A 12,218-nucleotide genomic window follows, 5' to 3' on the forward strand; every position below is an offset into this window, starting at 1 on the left:
GTGATTCTGTGTGCCAGGTTTTAGGAGTATTTCAGAAGCCTAGATGGTGAAGGGTTCTTAGCGGCCTGTCCATTTTGCCAGTAGGAAAATTGAGGCTCAAGAGGAGGAGGGGCTGAATGACCTTCCCCCCTCCATCCCCTGAGACCTCAGCCACAGGACTTGGGGCTGGTCCAATCTCCCTCATCTCTACTTCCACAAAACTAGGATAGGAAGACAGGTCATTGTTTGAGCAACTGCTCTGTGCTGAGAGGCTCATGCAAGGGAAAGATTTAGGCCAGGGCTCTGCTAAAGCTATCAGGGTAAGGATCAGGCCTCCTTTATCCTTTCCTTAGGCAGAGGTGAGGCTCCCATCTCTCCATCAGCCCCTTGTCCCAGGAGCCCCGACCCCTCCCAGGGCTGAGTTCTGTGCTGCTGCGTAGGTGGGCGCATTGGACTTTCCACAGACCTTCCCGGGAGTGCTCCTGAGAGGCTAGGATGCAAGGGCCCGGCAGAGCTGCTTGGGGTGGAGCAGCGCTGCCCATCGACCCATCCCCCATCCACTTCACTTTGGATCAAAGTTAAATGAATTCACGTGGCCTGAGTAGAAGTCCTCAGCAAGGACTGGGGCTGGTGGAGCAAAGAAGGTACCTCAGGGGAGGGGTGTCTGGCCCTGGCCCCACAGAAGGCTATGGTGGCGCCCGTGCCTCCCAGGGTGAGTGTGCAGCCAGTGGAACTTAGAGGGCCCTTCAGAACCATCCCTGGTGCCCTGGTCCCCTGCCGCCTGCTTCCTGAGCCCACCCTGTCCCTCCTGGACATGCAGGAGATGAGATTTAAAGGGCATGACCCTCTGCTGCTCTGGTGCTGCATGGACCCCTCTCTTGCTGTGGTCCCAGACCCACCTCCTCCCTCTCCATCCAGAAGCTGCTATCTTGGTCCTGGGGCCCTGCCTCCCCTCTAGGCTCCTGGACTCTCAGCCAACAGTGTGGCCGCCCCATTACTGAGAAAATTGAAGAGGAGCCTTCCACTTGCTCCCACTGCAGCTGCCACCTCCCACCACCTGCACCCCTTCACCACACCTGCATCCCTTCCCTGTGACTTCCCACCTCCTGCCACCTGCATCCCTTTATCCTGCCTGCATCCCTTTCCTGTGACTGGATTGTTGTGCTCCATGTCCGCTCGGCGCCTCCGCTCTCACCCACCCAAGGCCAGCGCTGTGGTGTCTCCCTCTTCCTGCTAGAGCCTTTTCTACATGCTGCCCACGTTCCTTCCAGAGGTGACCACTGAGGGCCTGCCGTGGGCTGATGCTTCCTCCAAGCACCAGGACATACCAGGGGAGGAAACAAAGCCCGGCCAACATCTGTTTGTAATACAAATTCTCAGTGAACTAGGAATCGAGGGAAACTTTCTCAACTTGCTAAAGGCACCTACAGAAATCTAGAGCTGACATCCTACGATGAATGAGATCCTAGTGGGAACGATGAGAAAGTTCCCACTAGGATCAGGAACAAGGCAAGGCTGTTGTCTCTCATGTCTGCTTTTCAACATCTTACTGGAAATCCTGGCTAAGCAGGTAAGAAAAGGAAATAAAAGATATACAGACTGGGGAGGAAGACATAAAACTGTCTCTACCCACAAATGACATGATCATCTGTGTAGAAAACCTGAAGAAATTGACACAAAAGCTCCAGAAAGTATTTCCGTGCTCTGTGCTAAGTTGCTTCAGTCGTGTCCGACTTTTTGCGACCGATCCCATGGACTGTAGCCCACCAGGCTTCTCTGTTTATGTGATTCTCCAGGCAAGAGTACTGGAGTGGGTTGCCATTTCCTTCTCCAGGGGATCTTCCCGACCCAGGGATCGAACCCTGTCTCCTGCTTCTCCTGCCCTGACAGGCAGGTTCTTCACCACCCAGCCACCAGGGAAGCCCGTGGAACTGTTCAGATTGGTGCAAATGTAATTGCAGTTTCAGATGTGAATTTTAAATCATTATGACTAGGTTCAAACACATCTCGATTACTCAAAATAGGAACCATTACAATGAATACATTTTTGCCAACAAGAAATAAGGAAATCAGTGTGTTTATTCCTGTAGCGTAAAAACCCATGTTTTGGGATTATATGAACTCTTGGAAAGCATTTTCTGCCTCCTGCTGGCGGTGGAAGTGTTTTCCCTGTAAAAAGCTGTCGAGAAGCTTTAAGAAGTGGTAGTTGGTTGGCGAGAGGTCAGGTGAATATGGCGGATGAGGCAACACTTCGTAACCCGAGTTGTTTAACTTTTGAAGTGCTGGTTGTGTGACATTCAGGCGAGTGTTGTCGTGGAGAAGAATTGGGCCCATTCAGTTGACCAGTACGGCTGCAGGCATTGCACTTTGGGGTGCATCTCATCAATTTGCTGAGCGTACTTCTCAGATTTAATGGTTTCACCAGGATTCAGAATGCTGTAGTGGATCAGATGGGCAGCAGACCACCAAACAGTGACCGTGACCTTCTTTTGGTGCAAATTTGGCTTTGGGAAGCGCTTTAGAGCTTCTTATCGGTCCAACCACTGAGCTGGTCATCACCAGTTGTCATGTAAAATCTGCTTTTTGTCACATGTCACAATAATCTGATAGAGAAATGGTTTGTTGTTGTGTAGAATAAGAGAAGATGACACTTCAAAACGATCTTTTTGGTTTTGGTCAGCTCATGAGACACCCACTTATTGAGCTTTTCGTCTTTCCAATATGCTTCAGATGCTGAATGTTAATGTCGACACTAAGTTCTCCGGCAACTTCTCATGCAGTCGTGAGAGAATCAGCTTTGATGATCGCTCTCAGTTGGCTGTTGTCAACTTGCGATGGCGGGCCACTATGCTCATCTTCAAGGCTCCCACCTCCTTTGCAAAACTTCTTGAGCCATCCCTGCATTGTACCTTTGCTAGCAGCTCCTGGGCCAAATGCACTGTTGATGTTGCTAGTTGTCTCCACTGCCTTACGACCCATTTTGAACTCAAATAAGAAAATTGTTTGAATTTTCTTTTTGTCTAACATAATTTCCATAGTCTAAACTACATATAAAATAAATAGCAAGTAATAAGTCATTAGAAAAAAATAAGTCAAAATATGTGCATTAAAATGATGTATAACATAACCACATTTATTTAAGAATGTATTCCAATATCAGATAGCGAAGGTTAACACTGCAAAACTGCAATTACTTTTGCACCGACCTAATACTAAGCAGTTAAAGCCAGGTTGCAGGATACAAGGTTAATGTGCAAAAGTCAATCACTTTCATATACACTAGCAGTGAACAAGTGAAATCTAAACTAAAATCACAATACCATTTGCATTAGCACCCCCACAACGAAACTGTGCTGTGCTCAGTTGCTCAGTCGTGTCTGCCAGGCTCCTCTGTCGATAGGGATTCTCCAAGCAAGAATGCTGGAGTGGGTTGCCATGCTGTCCTCCTGGGATCGAACCTGGGTCTCCTGCATTGCGGGCAGATTTTTCACCTTCTGAACCACCAGGGAAGCCCATGAATACTGGAGTGGGTAGCCTATCCCCTCTCCGGGGGATCTTCCTGACCCAGGAATAAAACTCGGGTCTTCTGCATTGCAGGTGGATTTTTTACCCCCTGAGCTACCAGGGAAGCCCTCAAAGAAACTACCTAGATATAAATCCAACAAAACTCTGATGAATGAAATCAAAGAAAAGCTAGATACATGGAGAGATATTCCATGTACATGGATAGGAAGACTCACTCTTGTTAGATGTCACTTATTCCCAGCTTGATCTATTGATTCAATGTATCCCTATCAAAATCCCAGGAAGTTATTTAGTAGATATAGGCAAACTAATTCCAAAGTTTATTAGAGAAGTGAAGGACCCAGAACAGCCAGCTATTGAAGGAGAAGAACAAAGTTGTAGGACTGATGCTAACTGACTTAAAGACTTACTATAAAGCTACAGTAATCAAGACAGTGTGGGATTGGCAACGGAACAGACAGATAGATCAATGGAGCAAAATAGAGAGCCCAGAAATAGACACACACAAACATAGCCAACAGATCATTGACAGTGGGGCCAAGGCAGTACAGTGGAGCAAGGATAGTCTTTCAACTAACAGTGCTGGAGCCACTGGACGTCCACATGCAAAGAACTTAATCTGGACACAGACCACATTACCCTTCACCAGCTGGGTCATAAATGTAAATGTAAGGCACAAAGCTATGAAACGCCTAGAAGACAGTGTAGGAGAAAACTAAGATGACCTTGGGTATAGTTAACGGCTTTTTAGATGCAATATCAAAGGCATGATCCATGAAAGAAATAATTGACAAGCTGGATGGACTTCATTAAAATTAAATGCTCTGGGAAAGATGATGTCAATAGAATGAGATGGCAAGCTTCAGACAGGGAGAAAATATTTGCAAAAGACACATCTGATCAAGGGCTGTTATCCAAAATAAACCAAAAACTCTTTAACACTCAGCAATAGAGGACAAATGACAGACGATAGGAAACAAATGGACCAGAGACCTGAACAGATACCTCAGCAAAAGAAGACATAAAGATGGCAAGTAAACATATGAAAAGATGCTCTATGTCACTTATCTGCAGGGAAGGGTAAGTTAAAACAACAGTGAGACACTGCTCCATACCTTTAGAAGGGCTGGCGAGGAGGTGGAGCAACAGGAACTCTCATCACTGCTGATGGCATACAAATGGTACAGTCACTTTGGAAGACAGTTTGGCTGTTTCTTATAAAACTCAACATACTTTACTGTATGACCCAACAGTGATACCCCTTGGTATTTACCCAAGGAAGCTGAAAACTTATATCCATACAAAACCCTGCATGCAGATGTTTCTAGCAGCCTTATTGGTTATTGCTAAAACCTGGAAGCAACCAAGATGTCCTTCAGCAGGTGATGGATAAATAAACTGTGATCCACCCTGACAGTGCAGTGTCCTTTAGCGCTAAAAAGAAACCAGCTTTGAAGCCATGAAAAGATATGGAAGAACCCAAATGCATACTTAGCCGTACACATGAAAGAAGTGAAAGAAGCCAGTCCTGAAGGGCTGCATGCTGTGCCATGTGATTCCAGCTACCAAATGTTCTGGAAAAGGCAGGCCTATGGAAACAACAGGCAGGTCGGTGGTTGCCAGGGCTGGAGAAGGGGACATGGATAGGCAGAGCACAGAGCTTTTAGGGTGGCGAACTGTTCTGTGTGATACTGTCATGGCAGACACAAGTCTTGGTCCATTTGTCCAAACCCACAGGCCGTACAGCACCACGAGTGAGTCCTGACGTGACCTGTGGACTCTGGGTGATGCTGACGGGCCCAGGCAGGGCCATGGGTCATAGCGAAGGTCCTGCTCTATTGCGGAATATTGATGATGGGGAGGCTGTGCATGTGCGGGGTCAGGGTAAATGGAACTCTGTATTCCCTCCCCTCAATTTTGTTGTAAACCTAAAACTGCTGTAAGAAACACTCTTGAGGAAAAAGAGAATCCCGGCCCTCACATGTCCATGGGTGACTGGGTTAGTGACCAGAGAGCCTGTGAGAGGGCAGGGTCGTCTGAGCAGAGATCCATGTGGACTTGGGGAGGAACCAAGAGGGGGCCTGAGGGGAGAGGCTGGGGTGGACGCCTCTCACCGGGTCAGGCGTGTCAGGCTGCGACTGGGCTCATGTCTCTTTCGTGTGTGCCCTCATGTTTGCTGTGTGCCCTCACAGGAGTGGATCGCGGTGAACTGAGGAGCTCCTGAGCCCCGTGGCGCTGGGAGTGCGCTAGAGTCACGTCGCCCACTCCAGACCCAAGCGAAGCCATGAGGGTTCCACAGGCCTGGCATACAGTAGGCACTCAGCATGTGCTCACTTAAGGGGCACAGTTGTGGATGTGTGTGAGCCCTGCAGTGCCCAGTGCCCCAGGCGTGGGCTCCCCAGGGAAGGGTGGGCCCGCCTGCTGCAAGGAGGGCAGAAAGGCAGGCAGGGGACAGGAGCCCCTCCTGTGGCACCCCTCAAAGGCTGCAGCTGCTCCAGTGGGAGGCGGGGGCCCAGCTGGCCCCCCACCCCCTAATCAGCCTGTCAGCACTGAGGAGCTGGCAGGAGCTCCCATCAGCACTATGCTGGTGGCTGGATCTGGAGGGAGTCCAAGCCACCTGGCTCCCCTTGGCCCGGGGTGCGGGTGCTGTGGGAGTGCAGGGTCTCACAGACCCCCACCCTCCTTTCTGTGTCCCCCGTCCTACAACACAGCATCCTCAGGGGGTAGAGCCCAAGCAAGTGGGTTCAGAGGGTAGGTAGGCTTGGGACCAGTCTTGTAGACAGGGTCAGGCTGTGTGAATGGCAAACAGTGTGGACGGCCAGTGAGCAGGAGGGGTGCTTGGCTGTGTGTTCCGTGGCTGCACAGGGCTGTGACTGTGTGGAGGGCATGTGTCTGAACGTGTAAGCAGGAGTGAGGGGTTCGTGCACTGTGACAGTGACGTGGATGCAGCCAGTGGTGCAGGTGCAGGAGCCGTGCCACTGCGTGTGCGTAGCACCTGAGGCTTTGGGCCCCCTGCCCTGAGTGTTGCGCTCAGACCCTCAGTAACTTTTAGGTCCCAGTGCCTTCTGCTGTCCCCAGCCTGCACTCTGTCCCAGCACCTCCCCAGTTCATGGGTTTTCTGACCCCGTCTCCTCTCCACTCCTCTCCCCAGCTGCAGGGAGGGCGGGCTCCTGGGTCTCGGGAAAGCATGCTCCTGGAAGCTCCTGCTGCTTTGGGCTTTCTAGGTGTTGACGCATGGCTTCCCTGAGGCGACCTCAGGAGGTGCCAGTGCTCTCCTTAGCCCATTTACAGAGGAAGGCATGAGGCTCAGAGGGGGTTGGGGACTTTCTGGGGCCTGAGGTGCCCCCTCTGAGCCTCTGTCTAAGGTCTGGCTGTGGCTGACAGAGTAGCCTTCAGAAGCCAGGCTTCAGGGCCCCAAATGGTCTGTCCCCACATCCCTGGCTATTTTCAGGGCCGGCCTGCTCACCTCGCCCCCATGCTGCCCTTGCTCATGGGCACAGAGTCTCTGCAACTCCCTGCCTTTGTGCCAGGCCTGCCGCCTCCTCTTCTTTGTTTATGGGGCCATCACTGTCTGCTGGCTGTTAACCTGGTGTCAGGACCTTTAATGCCCCTCTGGGGGCCTGAGACCCCTGAACCGGTGACCTGTCAATAGGAGGTGGAGGCCTGAGTGGCAGGAGGCTGGTGGACCCTGGACAGTTAGGACCCCCTGCCCTTCCTTCCACACCTGACGGCTGAGTGCCCTCTGCCGGGTGCTGGGCTTATACCTACAATCCATTATACAGAGCAGGCCACAGAGACCCGAGTGCCTCCTGCTCCACATTCCAGCCTCCACGTCTCCACTGAGGGCCTACTTTGGGGCTAGAATGTGGCTTCCCTAAGCTCGGGGCTGGGAGTGCCACCAGGGCTCAAGGGGGTTATTGCCATTGCTGGTCACAGCCCACATGGTCTTCAGCGTTCAGAGGCCACCTTTCTGTGCCTCAGTTTCTTCTGATGTCAAAGCAAGACTCTTGGAAGGCTTAAGGGAGAGCATCGAGATAAAGTCCTGGTGGGCGTGCACACTCATTTCTGGTTCTGCACACAGACATCAGCCCTTGCTCCTGCCCGGCATTGTGCTGGGTGACTGCAGTGATGAATTGGATCCAGAAGCTCGGGATACCTAGTGTGGCCAGGGTTTGTGTGACACAAAGAAACCCAGGCTGCCAGTGGGAGCTGCTGGGGTTCAGCATTGCCAGAGGCAAACCATCGGAAAACGTGCATTCGTCTTCTTTCCAGAAATTCTTTCTAGGCTGTGCTGGGGCCACAGAAGAGGGCTGCCTGGACATGCTCCTGGGGCCTGGCAGGCCTGGAAACAGACCACGAGCGCACAGCATGGCCAGTGCTGGAGTGAATGGGTCCCTCCTGCTGTCCCCCTGGTGCCTGGCACAGAAATGCTGCTGCTGCTCATGATGGTGGTGGCGGTCACTCTTCTCTAGGCTCTTTATGAACTTGTCAGTCCTCAAAGCAGTCACATCTGAATGCTCGCACATTACAGATGGGACCCGAGGCCCCGAGAGGCCAGTGACCTGCCCAGGGTCTGGCCTCGTCTGACCAAAACCCTAGGATTGCACGTAGTCAGCACACAGGCAGGGTAGTGGACTGGCTGGGGGAGGGTAGGGAGGGGCCGTGCCCTGTGGCCAGAGCACTGCGGGCCCTCACTGGGACCCGGAGGGGAGGCCCAGGGGGAGGTGTCCCTCAGGGGTGTCTGCTGCCCTGGCCTTGGGGTTGAGTGGAATGAGAAGCTGTTTGGCTCTCAGGCGCTAGCTGAAGCTGAAGTGGAGTCTGGCACACACCTGGACAGGCCTGCGGGAAGGCAGGGAGACCATGGCTCAGAGGGGCTGCCAGGTGCCTAGACATGCAACCAAGGAGTCAGAGATGGAATTTGAGCCCAGAATCGGCACACTGCAAAGCCCATGCAGCTCTGTAGCTCGCAGGTGGGCTGTTTCCCACTTTGCAAACGTCAACATGAAAGCCTACTCTGTGGCCACAGGCTGAGCGGTGACTGGGAAGGCCCAGCGCTGGGCTCCATGTCTCGAGGGCCAAGTCCCTTTAGAGGGCCTGGCTGCACCTGTCTTACAGATGAGGACACTGAGGCCCGCACTGCCTTTCGGTAGCCAGAGTTCTAGCTGGCTCAGTTGCCAGGGTCTCAGGAGAAGCCAGGGATTACGGGAATCCCCCATCCAGTGCTGCTGTGGCCTAGTGAGGGGCCCCTTGCCTGTGAGGGTGATGGTCAGAGGTTAGCAGTAGGATGCCAAGCCTTTTCACACTTGTCCCTGTGTTGACAGCTGGGCCCTTGGAGGCACCAGAGCCCAGCAAGCTGGCCTCCACAGCTGTCTGGAAGGTGGGCTGGGTGTTGATGCAGGGCCACCTCGCAAGGTGAAGGGGCCCCACATGGCTTCTGCTTCAGGTAGCAGTGGGGAGTGGCTATGCTGAGCCATTCTCTCCCCTCGGGGGCTGCCCCCTGCATGCACTGGAGGGTCACCAGGGCATGGATTGGGGCAGATTACCAGGCAGGGTCATATGTCTGGCTTCCCTTCCTGGATGCATGACCGTGGGCAAGTCCCTTCACCTCCCTGAGCCTTAGTTTCCTCTTCTGTAAAACAGGAATCATAATGAGTCTCTCGCCTCTGGGACTCAACTGGGGAGGTCTGTGCTGTGCAGCGAAGGCCCAGGTTTTGGGGGCGGCCTGGCAGGGGGTTCGTCCCCAGCTCTGCATCTTATAGGCTGTGTGGCCTCGGAGAAGTCACTTTAGCTCTCAGCTTCCTTATCTGCCCTCTGCGGACAGCAGCAGACCCTACCACAAAGGGCTTTCTCAGGACGCAGTGAGCAGGCAGGGCAAAGCCCCTGTAGCTGTGAGCGGAGGTCTGGCCCAGGCTCCTGAGCAGAGTGTGCGCACCTCGACTCTGCCTGACGCTGCTGGGTGGCTGCCTGCGGGGAGCGGCGCCCGGCTGGTTCCGTCTGATGAGATATAAATAGCGGGCAATGTTTGCGAGCAAGGATCCGCCTCCCTCCCCAGCCGGCAGGGCAGCGAGGCTGACGAGCTGGTCGTGGGGACGGGAAGGGGACGGGAGCTCGTGAATAAATCATCACACGACCCGGCTTAGTGCCCCGGCCTCAAGGCGGCGGGGCAGTTAGCGCCTCAACAGGCGGGAGAGGGTGACGCGTGCGGCTCGGCCCAGCGGCCCTGGTGCCTGGCGTCTGGAGCGCCCTCTTCTGGGGCCCGGTGAACCTGCAGGGCGGCCCCACCCAGTCCCTGTCCCTGCCTGCTGCCTTCCCAGGTGGACTCCCCGGGCTCCGAAGGGACCCACCCCACGGACTGTCTGCCCACTGGGTCGAGCACTCGCGTCCTGGCTCTGGCAGTCCTCACGGGCTCAAGGACAGACAGGCGAGGCTGCGAATGGAGCCTGGGCCAAGCCTGACCCTCAGCCATCCTGCTCCTCTTTGTGTTCAGTGGTTTGCTTTTTTTTTTTTCCTTTTGAACCAAGGCCGCCCCAGCTTCGCCAGCTCCTGCCCCATTACCAGGGTGACCAGGCCAGCCATAGCCTTCGCCCCACAGCTGCAGCCAGGGTCAGGTGAGGGACTTCAGTGCATGCACATGCGTGTAGCTGAACATGTGTGCATGGCTATGTCACACCTCCTACACACGTGTGTACACACAGCTCACACATAAAGATACACGCGTGCAAGAACAGACACATGGAGACTCACCCCATGGTGTCCAGCCCCGGTGTGATGGAGGCGCAGATGTGCCCTCTTGAGGACACAGCCCAGGCCCCTTTGCTGATGTTCCCAGAGGAGCAGGGGTGTGGATGTGCACCGGTCAGTGTGAGAGCTTTGTTCCTCATGCCCTGGTCTCTGCATGAGCGCCACCTCTGGCCACGCAGCTGTGTGATGAACACAGCACCCTGTCTCCTGTCTGCTGCAGCCTCCAGCTCCCACAGCACCTGCTTCCAGCTGCTGTCCTTCTCCAGTCACCTCCCAAACCCTCCACTCTAGATCTGTTTCTGGGGAAACAAACTGGGGCCACGTGCGTGCACACTCTGACACTCCTGGAGTCACATGCACCCACACCCCAGGCTGTCTTTGCAGGATGTGTGCACATGTGTGTGCATACCTTTGTGTGCTGGACTGGGGTCTGGGCACTGTGCGTAGACTAACAGGCAGGCAGTAGAACTGGGTCCCTTTCACAGATCTGGAAATGAGACAGAGATTAGTCATGTAAACACGCAGCTCAGCTGTAGAGGAGGGCAGGCTGGAGCCGGCGAGGCTGGGATCGTGTGCAGGAGGACTCCCCAGCCCCGGCCGCTGGCAGTGCTGACGGTGCAGATGAAGGCGGGAGCAGCCTCCATCCCTTGGCTTCTGGTCATGGGCCCCAGCCCCTGGGTACGCACAACCTCTCCAGGAGGTCCAGCCTGAGGATGGCACTGACTAGCCTGTAGCCTTGGGGCACTGTATTCTATCTCTGACCCTGTTGCTTCCTCTTGGGGCAGTCTCAGGATTGTTGAAAGGCGCACACAGTTGGTGCTAAATAAAGTTCCAGGTAGGAGAAAGCTCTTCCTGGGGCTCTCAGTGGCCACCCTTCCCGCCCTTGGGGAAACTGACCCCACAATCCACCTCATCTTCCTGGGCACAGGCTCAGAGAGGGCCAGTGGCTCAAGCCACACGGCACAGCAGGGCGTAATACGGTCCAGACCTCATGCCCCTGTCCCCTAGTCTTGGGCTCTCTGCAGCCCCTGGCCTCCCACAGTACTGGTTTGTCATGAAGGAGAGGCAGCTGGGGAGAGCTTCCTGAGCCCCTTGGAGAAAACTGGTTTTTCCTGGAGACATCTGGGCCAGACATGTGGTCAGTGCCTGAGTCTTGGTTTCCATGGCCCTGAATCTGGACTCAGTGATTCCTACCCAGCTCTGGGTGGACCAGCTGTGTGACCCTGGGCATGGTGCTCACCCTCTCTGAGCCCCAGTTTGTTGTGACTATCCGAAGGAACCATAGTGTGAATGGAAGTAGCCCGTGTCACAGTGTCCACGTGGGTGCACAGTTCCAGCTGTTAGGGTTGGAAAAGCATCTGCGGTGGAGGCCAGTGTGAGGCTGTGTGGGTCAGAGGCTCAGACGCCCTCTAGCTTGCTGCCTTGCCACCCTGAGCCTCAGTCTCCTCGAGCAAGGCAGGACGTGGGAGCGTTTCCTCCAAAAGCCATTTCTGGGGCGTGGATTGTTCTTACTACTGGCAGATGAGAAAGAGGAGGCTCGGGTGCCCCGGCACATGCAGCTCTAGCCTCGCTGCCTCCCTCCAGTTCCTTGAGCACATGGAGCAACATCCCAGCCTCAAGGTCTTTGTCCTTGTGCATATTTCCAAGAACACTGCTGTCTCCTCCTGCAGGCCTCAAGTCACGTGTCACCCCCTCAGAGAGGTCTTCCTCCGCCCACTCTGCTTCAGGTATGACTCGGTTCTTTCCTCCCCAGCATGGTTTTTGTCTGCCTTGCCCCCACACAGTCTTGGCCCTGAGCACTGTGTCTGCATACAGCGGAGGCCCAGCGGTGTCTGCTGAGTGAATGTCCCGTCCCTGGGGCATTAGAACCCTGCTCTAATTAGAATCCAGCTCTCCAGAGCATCCTGGGTGGAATGATGGGTCGTCCGGAAGCCCACCCTGTTTTCTCAGCCTCTTGATCTCAGAGCACAGCT

The 12,218-nt window shown here is 54.3% G+C and overlaps 1 protein-coding gene across 2 annotated transcripts in view; it reads left to right on the plus strand.

The window, feature by feature from the left end:
- KCNJ12 (potassium voltage-gated channel subfamily J member 12) overlaps window positions 1-12,218 on the plus strand; it is a 37,283-nt gene that overhangs the window by 9,782 nt on the left and 15,283 nt on the right. Inside the window, exon 2 of one of the 2 annotated variants that reach the window (XM_018064828.1) lies at window positions 11,916-11,972. The exons of the other annotated variant lie outside the window; for it this stretch is intronic. The gene's annotated coding sequence lies outside the window, so the exon portion shown is untranslated. The remainder of the gene's footprint in view (window positions 1-11,915; window positions 11,973-12,218) is intronic. 2 annotated transcript variants of the gene reach the window in all.

The sequence above is a fragment of the Capra hircus genome, chromosome 19, assembly GCF_001704415.2.
Source record: "Capra hircus breed San Clemente chromosome 19, ASM170441v1, whole genome shotgun sequence".
NCBI classification, from domain to species: Eukaryota; Metazoa; Chordata; class Mammalia; order Artiodactyla; family Bovidae; genus Capra; species Capra hircus.